Raw genomic sequence first — 14,232 nt, 5'->3', positions numbered from 1 at the left:
ATGTTCAGATGCCAACTTTTAAAATTTAGTTTGCTTTATGCTTCTATGATAGAATATAACAGAATAGATATTTTATAATAAACAGAAACTTATTGTCTCAGTTCTAAAAGCTAGGAAGTCTAATACCAAAGTGCTTGTTTCTGTAAAGAGCCTTTTTGCTGTATTATCCTTTGGAGGAAGGACCAAGAAGTAAAAAGGGCCAAACTTACCCTTTTATAACAGTAGTAGTCCTATATATAAGAGTGGACCCTTTATGGCCCAGTCATCTCTTAAAGATCCTATGTTTAAACACCGATAAAATGTCCACTAAAAACATCATGAACTGGCAAATGATAGGATTCCCTTTTACTTGATTTAGTGTAAAATCTATCTGTTCCTCAAGTGTTCCAAGATCTGTTTCATAGCAGATGCTCCTGCTAGATATATACTATATAGATATGGCTATAGGCTGCTTCTCTGAATCCTTGGCTGCTGTCCCTACCTGAGTGTTCTCAAGTGGATAATAAAAATACTTCAAGAATTTTTCCTACTACCTTATTTTACTTCTTATTATGAAACCTCAAGCAGATACAAGATTAATCGACTAGTTTCTTGACTCAACTTATTTGTCATCTTGACTCTGGGTTTAGATGTAATGATCTGTTCATGGAATTATATAAGTATCTCTTACCCACAAAAATGGAAAATGATTAAGAAGGTTACTAACTTTAGGTTTTCTAGATAAATTCTCCTCACAAGTGTGAGATGATGATGGGCTTTGGATTATATTGGTAGCAAGGGAATGATTAAGAAGTGACACATTCTGGAAATGTTTTGGAGAAAGAGATTACATTATTTGATGATGTATTAGACATGAGCTATTTGAGAAAAGCTTCACTTTGAAGCTTCATATCTTAAATAGGAGCCATTAATTACAGTGAGAAAACATTGGAGAAAACAAGTTGGAAGTGATGGTGGTAAATAGCAAGAGTTAGATTTTGAATGTGTTAATATTAGATCCCAGGTAAACATCAAAAGGGGAAAAGTTGATTTGGTGATTTGGGGGAGAGTTTAGGCTAAAGATACAGATTTGGGATTTATTAGCAAGAAATAATATTTAAAATTCTGATCCTAATTGAGATCACCCAAGATGTTAGTATAGCTAAAAAAAGAGGTCTGAAGATTAAGCTCTGGACACCTTGACTTTTAATCAGGAAGATAAGGAGGAATCACCAACAGAGGCTTAAAAGGAATTTCTAGTGAAGGGAAGAACCAAGGGCAAGAGAGATCTTTAATATCAAATTTTTAAAAAAGGAGTAATTAATTAAGTATATGCTGGTGATGGGTCAGATTAGATGAGGACTGAGAATTTACTTTTGGATTTGACACTATGAAGGTCATTTGTGACCCTTATAAAGAGCTGTTTCAGTGAATTGATGGAAATTAGATCCTGAATGGAGAATTTTAGTAGAGAATGAAAGGAAATTGAAGGCAGCTGTACACAACTCTATGGATGGTTTTATTTCATGCTCATATGCTGTTGGGAATGACCCAGCATACTCAGAATAAGGGATAATTTAGGATCAGTGACAAGGAATGTTCGTGAAAGTTTGCAACTAAATAGATAGGTTTCCCACCTAGGTAGATTTTGTGCATCAGCCTTACTTGATAAGAAAATTTGATTTCCAAGTTGTGTTTCTAATTGGTTCTCCCACATTGTATGATGTTAGAATGATTTGGGGAATTTTAGAGGTAATACACTGATGTCAAAAGAGTATAAATAGTCCCTAGACAGAGAACTGTCTGACTTAAGTTCAGATTTTTCCTCTTATAATAGTGCAAGTTGCTTAATTTCTCTGAGTCTTTATCTTCATTTGTGCAGTAGGAGTAATAATTCTTAGTATACATGGTATTATAAGAATTAATGGAGTCAAATTGAAAATATATTAGGTTCTTGAACAATATGGGTTAGAATTGCATGGGTATATATACATAACATGAATTTGTTTTTGATGTCAAAAGAGTATAAATAGTCCCTAGACAGAGAACTGTCTGACTTAAGTTCAGATTTTTCCTCTTATAAAAGTGCAAGTTGCTTAATTTCTCTGAGTCTTTATCTTCATTTGTGCAGTAGGAGTAATAATTCTTAGTATACATGGTATTATAAGAATTAATGGAGTCAAATTGAAAATATATTAGGTTCTTGAACAATATGGGTTAGAATTACATAACATGAATTTGTTTTTGAGATATAGGGGTATTTGAAAAAATTTTCAAAAAGTTAGGTATGTCCTGATCACTTAGACTATATGTAGATAATATTCTGTTTTATCATACACTGGTGTAACACATGCACACATAGAGTATACATGGCATCAGTTATAATGTGAAGAAAAGTGTAAACAAATATAGAGTATTGAAATCTAACTATATAAAACTAATTGTAGTCCATACTGTACTACTCTTTTAATTTTGTAGCCACCTTTGGTTGCTATTTGCAATAATCTCAAGTGTTGTATCTGCATAAAATTCCTGTGGCACTAATGATATCTGTGTGAGTATTTAGTCTCCGGTAAATTGCATTAGATAGTAAAAAGACATTTCTCCATACTTCTTGAGCATTTTTCACCATATAACATATTGGTATGTGTTAATACATATAACACACAAAATACCTATCAGCACTGCCTGTACCAAGCCCAGAACATGGACAGTAGCACAGGGAGTGGTGGCCCTGGCAGCCTTCCCTTAGCAGTGCCTTCATTTGGGGATATGAAGGTCATTACAAGGCAAGTTTGAGGGATAGTAAAAATGGTTCAGTGCAAGAAACAGATATGTTTTAATTAAATAAGAATGGTACCAAGGAAGATGTATTTGTATACCAGTCTGTCATTAAGAATAACTCTAGGAAATACTTTTATGGTGTAGTTGACAAAGAAATGGGGAGCTTAATGTTATTTAAAGCAAGGGTGCTGAGACAGCAAAGGTTGCATGCTCCGGTAGAGTTCCAGTTCTAGGCAGTAAAGAAACAGTAGATTGTAACCATTATAAATGCATCACAGGGGTCCTCTACATAATTACCAGTGGACTATCAGAATGGTAGAATAGAGAAAAGAGAGAGGGATTAGAGAATGCTTCAGAAGGCTGGACCTAACAATGCTTGCCCTACTACAGTTAAAGGTTCCCATCTTACTACTACATGTGGAGACTCTATGAGCAGGGATCACAGTATGCCAGTCTTCCTCTACAAGGAGAAGTGAGTGACAGGGTTGGCAATCAGGGTACAGAAGGACAAGGTAGACCAGTGTTTCAGTCTACTTCCCATCACTGTGATTAGACTACCTGGCAGAAACAGTTTAGAGGAGGGAAATTTTATTTTGGGCTCACAATTTCAGAGTTTCAGTTGACTGACTCCATTGCTATGGGCAAAGGTAAGGCAGAACTTTACAGTGTAAGGGCATGGAAGAAGAAAACTGTCAGCTTATGGCAGCCAGAAGACAGGCAGAGAGCATGGGGGAGAGGCCATAGTCTAGGCCATGCTCCTAGTGACTTACTTCTTCCAGGCATACTCTACCTACATACAATTACTATCCAGCAGTTCGTTCAGAATGGATCAAATGGATTAATTCAATGATGAGGTTACAGCTCTCATAATTTAATCCTTTTACCTATGAACATTCCTACATTGCCTCACACATAACCTTTTGTGGAACAGTAAAGACATAATCCATAATAATCACTGTGACAAAATACAAGAAAATCAATTTAGAGGAGGAAAGATTTATTTGTTTTTTGGTTTCAGTTCATGGTCACTTGGCTCTATTGATTTTAGGTCTGTGGTGAGGCAGTGCATCATGATGAGGAAACATAGTAGAGTATGTTACTCACCTCATGATGGATAGAATAGAGTGAGGAGATGGTATAATCCCTAAGGGCATGCCCCCAAGGCCCTACTCCCTTTAACTAGGTCCCACCTTCTGTTATTTCTTCCACTTCCCAGTAGTCCACTCATCTATGAATCCTTCAATGGATTAGTGTATTGATGAGCTTAGAGTCTTTATGAATCAGTCCCAAAGGTCCACCTCTGAACATTACTACATCAGGCCTTCAACATATGAGCCTTTGGGTAACATTCCAGACCCAGACTGTAGCATCCAGTGAAGCATACTATGTAGGTGATTAATTCTGCAGGAGCCTTCCTCACAAAGACAGTCTAGAGAAGATAATAATGAAGAGGAAAATCAAGGAGGCGATATCCAAGGTCAGTAGCCACCTTGATATTTGTACTGCCACAGTTTCAGTTACCAGTGCAGACAACCCTAAAACAAGTAGAAAACCCCAAACCTCTAGAGAATAAAGAGAAAAAAAAAAAACAGTTAATCCACTAGCTGAAAATTTGTTCACTCCTCAGGCTGAGCATGGCAGGGCTGAGTAAATAGCAGTTTACCATCTATACTATTATCTGCTCATAAGAAGAAATGAATGTGGTTCCATCAAAAAGAAAGGGAAAAAGATTGGAGCTGAAGATAGCAACTGCTTTCTTTTTTCCCATTGACCAGATAACTTGGATTATCTATAATATCTATTCAGCATAGAATTTTTATAATTTTGACTTACAGATGGTTCTTTTTGGTAATTACAAATGCACATTTAAAGCCTAGTTTTCCTCAGTATACGGTTGAAGGTTTTATTTATTTATTGGAGCATTATAATTATACATAGTAACTGTGTTAATTTTGACAAAATCATACATGCAAGGAATTTGATTTCAATCCCTACCCCACCCACCCTTTTCACTCTCCTGATCTTCCTTTTGCTTCTTTATGTTTTTTTTTTTTTTTTGTACCTATGATTGAACTCAGAGGTACTTGACCACTGAGCCACCTCCCTGGCCCTATTTTGAATTTAATTTACAGCCACGGTCTCACTGAGTTGCTTAGTGCCTTACTTTTGTTGAGGCTGGCTTTGAACTCCAATTCTCCTGCCTCAGCCTTCAGAGCTGCTGGGATTACAGGTGTACGCTACCATGCCTGGCTATGTACTTACTTTTTTTAATATTTATTTTTTGTAGTCGACGTTGGACACAATAACTTTATTTATTTATATGTGGTGCTGAGGATCGAACCCAGGGACATGAACATGCGAGGCAAGTGCTCTACCGCTAAGCCATATCCCCAGCTCCTGTACTTATTTTTGATTGGTACTTTTGACATCTAAAGGTAAAAGTCCCTTTGGTACATTTATATATGCCTATAACATGGTTTTAAAAAATTCATTCTGCATTTCACTCCTGTTTTAGTTAGTTAATTTGTCACTGTGACCAAAAAACCTGACAAATACAATTAGAGCAGGAAAAAATTATTTGGGCCTCATAGTTTCAGAGGTCTCAGTCAATAGATGGCCAATTCTGTTGCTCTGGGACTAAAGTGAGGCAGAACATCATGATGGAAAGGTGTGGAGAAGGAAAGCAGTTCAGGATTTGGCAATCAGGAAACAGAGAGAGACTAAGCTCAGCTCACCAGGGACAAAATATGTACCCTGAAGGTAAGCCCACAGGAACCCATCTCCTCTAGCCACACCCTACCTGCTTACAGTTAACAACCAGTTAAGGCTCTCATAGCCCCCAAAATTCACTTTTAAACTGTTTTGCGTTGTCTCATACATTAGCTTTTGAGGAACACTTCACATCTAAACCATAACACCCCCCTTTCACTCCTCTTTCCCTTTGTTTCATAGCTAGTCAAGATGAGATATTTAAGAACTTCATTTTTAGATTGTAACAAAGGTATACAGTTTGATTTTTAAAAGAAAGTGAACAAACTGCAAGATCCTATAAGTGTTAAATAATAATAATAATAATAATAATAGTAATAGTAATAATGAAAGGTATGCTTGGAGTTTTGACTGTGTTGGCAGGTCAGTCCCCCTAATCCCTGCATTGTTCAAGCATCAAATGTATTAGAAAATAAAAATGGTAAGTACATAGTAAATTCAATTTAGAAAAAAGTTGAAACATTGAATAAAACTCTATTCCTAGAACAGGAAGGAAATTTTATTCTTGAGTTTTTTTTTTCACAACTGGGCTATGATGCATAAAACAATGAGCTGATGATCACTGACTGCTGTTCTATGACGGGTTTCAAGTTTATATGGCAAGAATGCATACTTGAAGATGACAATTTTTCATGAAAGGAGGGTGCTTCAAATAACGGCATAGGCATAATGGTAGAAAAATTTCATCAGATAATTTCAGTGGGCAGAAAAAAGGTAAGAAGTACTAGGATAAGCAGAGTTAAGGCAGTGCATTCTGGAAAAAATAATTTAAATTAGTTTACTTTGATAATGAAGATAATAAAGATAATGAAAATGGTGAAGATGATGATAGTAATCCTTAAATGAAGGCATACATCAGGTAATTCTGTAATCTCTTTTGGACATGGCAGTGAGACATATGGATATAGCTTTATAAGGAATTCTACTTCTTAAACATATTTTTTTTCTTTGCAAGTTTTATGGGCTTTTAGTTTGTCTACTTACTCATTTATAAATACATTTTTTCCTGGATTTCTGGAAAGATGACTTATAACTAGTTTTCCTTGTTCATGTGGATTTGTTTTTATTTGCTTTTTATCTCCACACTTATCTTTAGAATGCCTGCACTTTGCCACAGTGATGTTGTTAAAAATTCTGGATATTACCTGAGCTGGTAGTACACACCTGTAATTCCAGTGGCTTGGGGGGCTAAGGCAGGAGGATCGTGAGTTCGAAGCCAGCCTCAGCAACTTAGTGAGGCCCTAAACAACTTGAAACCCTGTCTACAAATAAAATATAAAAAAGGGCTGGGCATGTAGTTTAGTAGTAAAAAGCCCCTGGGTTCAATCCCTGGTATCCCCCCAAATTCTTGATATTAATGTTACCTTATCAACATTATTTGTGATAGCCTTGATTATAGTATAGTATATATATATTACTTTCCTCTGTTCTTTGGGGAAGAGTTTATTTCCTAGACTCATTGATGAAGGTTTTAGCCAAGTAAATTGCTTTTGCCAGTGGTTAGTTTGTTGATGTTAAGCAATAAATTGTTGGTGGACATGCAGCAAGCAGAACTTGCTATAGTTCAATCTGTAGTATTTCCCAGAGCTCATGTTTTGAAGGCTTAGACCTTATCTTGACACTATTTGAGGGTGGTAGAAACCTTTAAGAAGGGGACCCAGGGGGAGGTTTTAGGACATTGGGGTGTGTCTCAAAATAGACTATGTATCCCAAGTTCCTCTTTTGTCTCTTTGCTTTCTGATCACCAAGAGATCAGTAGCCTCCTCCACATTGCCCTCCCACCATGATGTATTGGGGTTCTACAGGCCAGAATTAGTGGGCCAACCAATAATGGACTGAAATCCCCAAACCTGTAAGCCAACATAAACCTTTCTTTTTTTCAAGTTGATTATCTCAGGGTTTTTTTTTTTATATTAACAAAAAGCTGATTAATACAGAGTCTTACATTGTGCTGTGTGATATGACTTGTTAGCTGTTGAGCTCTTGCTCCTTTTCATGAATAGAACATACTCAAGATAGATATAGAGTCTAAAGAGGTAAGAAACATTTTAGAGCCTGCCTAAATCCTGCCCCTGCCATCCTGAAACCTGAAATCCAGGATTTAGGGAATTACATTGAATGATTTTCAAATATTAAGCCAACTTTGCATTGCCAGGATATGTATTTGGAAATAATATATCACTCTACTTATATATTCCTGGATTCTTTGACCAAATTTTTGTTGAGTATTTCTGTATCTATATGATGTATATTATCTTATAATTTTCTGATAAACTTTGGGTTTGATATTTAGCTTTTTAAAATGAGTTACTGTTTCTTGTTCTTCTCCTCTGGAAAAGTTTGGGTAGGAATAAAATTATTTCAGTTTTTAATTGTTGGGAAAATTCATCAGTGAAACTATGTTGCACCATAGTTTTTTCTTTCTTTTTTCTACTTATGAAAATTTTGAGTTTTGAATATAATTTCTTTGATAGATGTCGAGCTTTTCAGGTGATTTTTTTTTTTGTATGTTTTGTGGTGCTGCACATACAGGACCTAATGAACGCTAGGTAAGCTCTCTATCATTGAGCTATACCCCTTCTTAATTAAAAATACAAAACTGATTTTTTTTCTTCTTCAAAAATTTTAAAAACTTTTAGTGGATTGTAGTTTTACATAATAGTGGGTGTTCATTTTGACATTGATAAATCCATTTAACATAGATTTCTCTATCTCAATCCCAATTCCTATCCCCTTCTCTTTCCCGATCTCCTTCCTTTGCTCTATTGGTCTTCTTTCTGTTTACTTTTTAATTGGTTTATGATAGTTGGTTTTTGTGCAGGGTGAAAGGTAGGGATCTAGTTTCATTATTCTACATAGGGCTATCGGTTTCCCCAACATTGTTAAAAAAGCTTTTCTCCAATTTATGTTTTTGTTGACTGTATTTATGTGGATTTGTCTCTCTGTCTTCTATTCTTTTCCATTGGTCTTCTTATCTGTTTTTATGCCAAAACAATACTTTGTTTGGTGACTGTAGGCCTGGAGTATAATTTGAGATTAAGTATTGTGATGCTTCCATTTTTATTCTTGTTGCTCAAGATTTCATTGGCTTTCTGGGTCTTTTATTCTTTTATGTAAATTTTAGGACCATTTTATTCTAGTACTGTGGAGAACATCATTGGTATTTTTATGGAAATTGCCTTAAATCTGAAATTGCTTTTGGGAATGTGGCCATTTTGACACTATTAATTTCACCTATCCAAAAATATGGGAAAAATTTCCATCTTCTAAGGTCTTCTTTAGTTTCTTATTTCAGTGTTTTATAATTTTCATTGTAAAGCTCTTTTTCTTCAGTTAGATTTATTCCCAAATATTTATTTATTTTTTTGTCTATTGTGAATGGAATAGTATTTTTGTTTTCTTTCTCAGCAGATACATTATTGGAATATAGGCGAGCTATTGATTTTCATGTGTTGATCTCTTATCCTGCTAGTTTGATGAATTTGTATATCACCTCTAGGAGTGCCCCACCCTCCGCCCCCACACTAAGTATAGGATCATGTCCTCAGCAAACAGAGATAGTTTGATTTCTTCTTTTTTTAAGTTTTTTATTTGTTATTGATGGACCTTTATTTATTTATATGTGGTGCTGAGAATCGAACCCAGTGCCTCACACATGCTAGGCAAGCGCTCTACCACTGAGCTACAACCCCAGCCTTGATTTCTTCTTTTCCTATTGGTATCCCTTTTATTTCTTTCTTCCTGATTGCTATGGCTGAAGATTCAAGAACTATTTGAATAGGATAGGTGACAGTGAACATTCTTGTATTCCTGATTTTAGAGCAAATGCTTCTAATTTTTCTCTGTTCAGTATGATGTTCATACTTTGTCATTGCCTTTTTGTCATTCAATTCTATTCCTTCTATACCTAGTATCTTACATGTTTTTAGCATAAATGGGTTTCTCCAAAGGCTTTTTCTGAATCTGTAGAGATGATCATGTGATTTTAGTCTTTGATTCTATTTATGTGATGAATTACATTTATTTATGTATATTTATTGTAATAACTTTGCATTCCTGGAATTACACCTAGATCATGGTGTATAATTATCTTCATGTGTTTTGGATGTAGTTTGCTAATAGTTTATTAAGGATTTTTGTATCTATGTTCATCAGGAGTATTGGTCTGTAGTTTTCTTTCTTTGGCATGTCTGTCTGGTTTTTGTATCAGTCCGATACTGGTTTTGTAGAATGAGTTTGGAAGTGTTCCCTTCCTTTCTATTTCATGAAATAATTTGAGGAGGCTTGGCATTAGTCCTTTTTTATTGGTTCTTTTTAGTTATGTCAATATAAAAGCATGCAGTGTAAATTTTTTCAATTCAGTTCTCAGTACTTTCCCCTTTCCTTCCCTTCTTCCCTCCCCCTATTCCTTTTCCTATACTCTACTGATCTTTCTGCTATTTACTTCATTTAAGAAAAAATAGTATCTTTTATTAAATATTTATTTATTCTAATTTGTTATACATGATGGTAGAATGCAGTTTATTTTATATTACACATATAGGGCACAATTTTTCGAGTTACTAATTGTACACAAAGTATTTGCACACAATTCGTGTCTTCATAGGTGTAGTTAGGGTAATGATGTGTAACTCATTCCACCATCATTCCTACCATCTTGCACCCTCCTTTTACCTCCCTCCCCTTTGCCCTATCTAAAGTTCCTACATTTTTCCCACGCTTTCCCACCATCACCATTATGAGTCAGCATCCTCATATCAAGGAAAACATTCAGCTTTTGGTTTTTTGGGGATTGGCTTGCTTCACTTAGCATTCATTATATTCTCCAGATTCATCCATTTACCTGCAAGTGCCATGATTTTATTCTCTTTTAATGCTGAGTAATGTTCCATTGTGTATATATACCAAAGTTTCCCTATCCATTCATCCACTGAAGGGCATCTAGGTTGGTTCCATAATTTAGCTATTGTGAATTGTGCAGCTATAAACATTGATATGACTGTGTCCCTGTAGTATGCTGTTTTTAAGTCCTTTGGGTATAAACTGAGGAGTGGGATAGCTGGGTCAAATGGTGGTTCCATTCCAAGTTTTCTAAGGAATCTCCATAATGCTTTCCAGATTGGCTGTACCAATTTGTAGCAGTGTATGAGTGTGCATTTTCCCCCACATCCTCGCCAACACTTATATATTTTTTTGTATTCTTGAGAGCTGCCGTTATGATTGAAGTGAGATGAAATGAAAGCTTTGATTTGCATTTCTCTGATTGCTATAGATGTTGAACATTTTTTCATAGGTTTGTTAATTGATTGTATATCCTCTTCTGAGAAGTATCTGTTCAGGTCCTTGACCCATTTATTGATTGGGTTATTTGTGTTTTTGGTGTTAAGGTTTTTGAGGGCTTTATATATCCTAGAGGTTAGTGCTCTGTCTGATTTGCTTGTGTCTCAGAGGTAGAGCACTTGCCTAGCATGAGTGAAGCATTGGGTTGGATCCTCAGCACCACATAAAAATAAAATAAAGATATTATATTCACCTAAAGCTAAAAAATTAATATTAAAAAAATTAGTGTCTTATGGCTATACATGATGGTAAGATTCACTGTGGTATATTCATATATGTATATAGGAAAGTTAGGTCAAATTCATTCCTTTCTTTCCCTATCCCATCTTTCCTTCCCTTCCCTTCATTCTCTATCCTCTACTCAGTTGATCATCTATTTTTTTCTCACCCTTTCTTATTTTGGATTAGCTTCTAGGTATCAGAGAAAACATTCAACCTTTGACTTTTTGGAACTTATTTATTTTGCTTAGCATGATAGTGTCTAGTTCATCCATTTACCAGCAATTGCCATAATGTCATTATGTATGGCTGAGTAATATGCCATTGTGATATATATATACCACATTTCTCTATCCGTTTATCTGTTGAAGGGTACTAGGTTGGCTCCATAGCCTGGATATTATGAATTAAGCTGGTGTAAACACTGATGTGGCTGTGTCACTGTAATATGTTTATTTAAAACTTTTGGATACATACAAAAGAGTGTGATAGCTGGGTCATATGTTGGTTCCATTATTAGTTTCTTGAGGAGTCTCCTTTCTGCTTTCCAAGTAGTTGTACTAATTTGCAGTGCTACCAACAATGTCCCTTTTGCCCATATCCTTGTGAACATTTATTGTTATTTGTATTCTTGATAATTGCCATTCAGACTGGAGTGAATGAAATCTCTTTGTAGTTTTAATTTGTATTTCCCTAGTTGCTAGAGGTGTTGCAAATGGTATTCTACACAGAACTAGAAAAAGCAGTTATGAAATTCATTTGAAAAATAAGAGACCCAGAATAGCCAAAGCAGTCCTTAATGAGAAGAGTGAAGCAGGAAACATCACAATACTGGAACTCAAATTATATAGTACAGAGCTATAGTAACAAAAAGGGCATTGTACTCACACCAAAACAGGCATGAAGGCTAATGGAATAGAATAGAAGATACATAGTTATCTGATAACTAGACAAAGGTGCCAAAAACATATGTTGGAGAAAACCTATCCTTTTAAATGAATGGCTTTGGGAAAAGTGGAAATTCATATGTAGTAGAATGAAATTTAACCATTTCTCATACTGCACAAAACTCAGCTCAGTAGATCAAAGACCTAGGAATTCAGAAACCCTGCACCTGCTAGGAAAAAATTTAGGCCCAGCACTTCAACATGTTGATATAGGAACTTAATTTTTTTAACAAGACAGGAAATAAAACCAAAGATTAGTAAGTGGTATGGCATCAAATTAAAAAGTTTCTTCACACAAAGGAAACAAGAGCATTCAGAGAGAACCTACCCAAAGGGAGAAAATCTTGGTTACCTGCTTCTCAGATAGGGCATTAATATCCAGGATATACAAAGAACTCCCCAAAGTTAACACTCCCTACACAATAACTCAATTAATAAATAGACAAAAAAACTAAACAGGCAATTCTGAAAAGAAGAAATACAGTCAACAAATATATTAGTTCTCTTTTAAAGGTCTCATTAAACTCAGCTGAGGATCCATTTCTTCCTGGACTTTTCTTTGTTGGATGATTTTTTTAAAAAATATTTTTTTAGGCCTGGGGATGTGGCTCAAGTGGTAGCACGCTTGCCTGGCATGCGTGGGGCCCGGATTTGATCCTCAGCACCACATACAAACAAGGATGTTGTGTCCGCTGAGAACTAAAAAATAAATATTAAAAAAAAATTCTCTCTCTCTCTCTCTTTAAAAAATATATTTTTTAGTTGTTGATGGATGTTTATTTTATTTGCTTATTTATATGTGGTGCTGGGAATCGAACTCAGTGCCTCACACATACGAGGCAAGTGCTCTACAACTGAGCTACAACTCCAGCCCTGGATGATTTTTTATTACTGCTTCAGTCTTATATCTTGATATTTTTCTGTTTAGAGTTTCTATATCCTCTTGTTTTAATTTGGTTAGGTCATTAATGTATAGAAACTTGTTATTATTCTAGACTGTCCATTTTACTGGAATATAAGTTTTAAATACATATATTTATGGTCATCTGGATTTTATCAATGTTTGTGTTGTTATTCCCCTTTTCATTCCTAACTTTGTTGACTTGTATCTTCTCTTTCTTTTGGTTAGTATGGCTAAGGGTTTATCATCTTATTTATATTTTCAAAGAACCAACTCTTGGTGTCAATGATCCTTTACATTTTTTTAAATTCTCAATTTTATGAACTTTTGCTCTGATATTAATTATATTCTGTTTTCTATTGGTTTAGGAATTAGTTTATCCATGCTTTTCTATGTAAAACATGATATGTTGCATTAGATTTTTTGAAACATAGATTCTTAATACTATAAACTTTTCTCCTAGAACCCTGTTTATAGTGTCCCAGATATTTTTATGCAGTATCACTATTTTCTTTTTATTCTAGAAATTTCAAATATTTTCCTCTCATTTATGCTATGGTACATTACTCATTTAAAAGGGTATCATTCAATCTTCATGTGTTTCTATGGTTTCTGTAATTTTTCTTGCTGTTTTCAAATTTTATTCCATTATGATCTGATAAGATATAGTAAAATATATGAATGTGTGTGTGTGTGTATGCATGTGTTGAGATGAATTCTTCATATCTTTCAGTGTGTAGTAACTTTCTTTGTTCCTGATTAAATTTTGCTTAAAATCTGCTTTGCCAAAATGAGAGTATAGTCTGTTTATTATAAGGCTCCATTTGCATGGAATATCTATTCCCTTCCTTTTACTGTCAGCCTGTAGATGCCTTTGCCTATGAGATGTGTCCTATTACAAACACCATATAGTGGATATTTTTTTAAACTCATTCTGCCAAGGTATATATTTGATTGTGGAGTCAAGACCATTGACATCCATTGTTATTATGGATAAATGTTTATTATTATCTACTATTTTGGTGTGTTCCCTATTTTTAATTCAGTCTCAATTTTCATTTAATAAGTTGGTCTTCTAGAGTGCTTCATCCATTTGGGAGAGCTGGGGTTTGTTTTTGAGTCTTTCTTTTGTGTATTTCAGGTATTTTCAGTAGTGCTGGCATAGTGGTCATTAATTCTTTTACTTTATCTTTATTGTGGAAAGTTTTTATGCTTTGATTCTAAAAGTTAGTTTTGCTGGATATAGCAATCTTGGTTGATGATTGCTTTCTTACAGAGTTTGGAATATTTCAT

At 34.8% G+C, this 14,232-nt stretch overlaps 1 protein-coding gene across 1 annotated transcript in view; it reads left to right on the top strand.

The window, feature by feature from the left end:
• Window positions 1–14,232, top strand: part of Arb2a (ARB2 cotranscriptional regulator A) — a 308,340-nt gene that overhangs the window by 41,248 nt on the left and 252,860 nt on the right. The gene's annotated exons all lie outside the window — the stretch shown is intronic.

The sequence above is a fragment of the Urocitellus parryii genome, chromosome 1 (assembly GCF_045843805.1).
Source record: "Urocitellus parryii isolate mUroPar1 chromosome 1, mUroPar1.hap1, whole genome shotgun sequence".
In the NCBI taxonomy this organism is placed as follows: Eukaryota; Metazoa; Chordata; class Mammalia; order Rodentia; family Sciuridae; genus Urocitellus; species Urocitellus parryii.
Note: the sequence above shows the minus strand (reverse complement) of the source record. Positions and strands in the feature narration are given on the sequence as shown.